General features: G+C 48.5%; 1 long non-coding RNA gene across 1 annotated transcript; it reads right to left on the reverse strand.

Moving 5' to 3' along the window:
- Positions 1-645: 645 nt before the first annotated feature.
- On the reverse strand, positions 646-1,703 carry LOC110342059. The gene is made up of 2 exons (XR_002384050.2): positions 1,394-1,703; positions 646-951 (listed from the first exon to the last, which is right to left on the reverse strand). It is a non-coding gene; the product is annotated as an uncharacterized LOC110342059 (long non-coding RNA).
- Between the last annotated feature and the right edge of the window lie 207 nt (positions 1,704-1,910).

Genomic DNA, 1,910 nt, shown 5'->3' on the forward strand with positions numbered 1-1,910 from the left:
TACGCACACTAAGGAAGCCAGACACAGCCCTTTTGCTCCCTGTTGGAAGTCAGTAGTTGGCACACGGCACAGGCAAGTGGGAACAGGTGGCTGGCAGCGTACAAAGAGGAAGAAAAGAAAAAAACCACATTTGGGGACAGAGCTGCGCTTTCTCCGAAGGCTAGCAATACCAGTGCTTCAGGGAGTGAAGTAAACACAGCATTAGAAGACACCCCAGATTAACCGTGTGTAGCCAGCCACTGCCTAAAACCATGGTTTAAATATAAATGGCAATGCTATTAGATACAAATATTCTCGAGGGTTCTAAAGAAGGTAAATGTAAATATTTAAAACCCACCCTCTTTAAAAAAAAGCCACCATCTGTGTCCATTTTCCCTGAACCCTAGTTAACCTGCTCATGGGCTAAAGAGGAAAGGGCTGGGTGGGAACTGTCTCAGCAGAGTAACCCGAATCCCGGAAACCCCAGCTGCTGAAAGCCACTGGGTGTGGTTGGTGCCTGAGAGGCGCTTTGTTCACAGGCCGCCACATGCACACCGTGGGTAGCATTCAGTCACAGGCCACCACTCGCACACGGTGAGTAGCAATCAGCGGTCACCTTGGTTTGCCCTTGGAGAAAGTGTGACAAAGTCAACAGGGAGCCAAGCATTTTGTCTGTGTATTTAATAACTTACACACAACATTCAGGTTATGTTTTTTGAGACAGGATTTCTCTGTATAGCCCTGGCTATCCTGGAACTCCACCTGTAGACCAGGCTGGCCTCACATTTACGGAGATCCACCTACTTCCAAGCCTGACAGCTTGAGTTCCATTTACCCATACCAACATGGCTGAAGGGGAAAACTGATTCTTGCAAGCGGTCTTCTGATCTCCACACGTATAATAAATAAATATAAGAAGAAAAGACAGATCCCGGTGGTCATTTGGTTAATCCTCAGAGATTTGTTATAATCCTAAACAGAAGAGAACACAATCGTGGGGTGGCTTGATAAACCCCTGAAGACAGACAAGCTCAGACACAGGTAAAGTGATTTAGTTTTCTGGTGTCAGCTAGCTGCTTGCGGTTTATCAGCTGGAGGGGACGTAGAGGGGGCTTAGGTGAAGTCCTCATTCGTCAGAGAAATGCTTATTGAACGTGCACATGGCAATGGCTAGAATTTCACACTCATGGAAGATAAGCTGAGAGCTGAGGCCATGTAAGTGTGAACGCCTGAGTTTGGACCTCCAGCATCCATATATAAAGTGTGTGCCTGGAATCCCAGTGCTGAACAGGTAGAGACAGGAAGCCCTGGGCTTACTGGTCAACCAGTGTAGCTCAGTGAACTCCAGGTTCAGTGAAAGACTATCTTGAAAAATAAGGTAGAGAGTGATTGAGGAGAATCCACACATACTTACGTGTACGTGCGTGCGTGCCTGCAGGAGCGCACACAGAAGAAATGCCTTAGGGGATATTGTCCTCATCTTTGACTTGAGATGGCTCAGTAACTTTTCCAGAGTCCCAAAACCTGAAAGAGGAAGTCTTGGAATGGACCTTAATCCTCGTACTTGTTCCTGTGTTCCTCATGGCTAGAAGAGCGTCATCAGTGGTCCATGCATACATTGCCAAGCTCAGTCCTGGGGAAGCTGTACAGGTGGAAGGGATGCCACCTGGTGGGACCCACACTGGAGTAGGGAAAAACAGACAACCACAGGGTCACAACGAGCAGCAAGCCAGGCACTGCAAAGGGAGATTCAAATGTAAAATGCGGGAACCTCAGGGCGTGGGGCGGGGGCGGGGGGAGGCATGTGGGCAGGGGTGGTGAAGAATGCTTTTCCTTCTGAAAACAAAGCTTCCAACCCTGCTTCTACTTGCTGCTGGCTGCAGCCAGGCACACTGTTTGTCTCATTCTTGGGGAGGGTTTGCTTATGTCAC

Source organism: Mesocricetus auratus, unplaced genomic scaffold (assembly GCF_017639785.1).
Source record: "Mesocricetus auratus isolate SY011 unplaced genomic scaffold, BCM_Maur_2.0 Super-Scaffold_100006, whole genome shotgun sequence".
Lineage (NCBI taxonomy): Eukaryota > Metazoa > Chordata > Mammalia > Rodentia > Cricetidae > Mesocricetus > Mesocricetus auratus.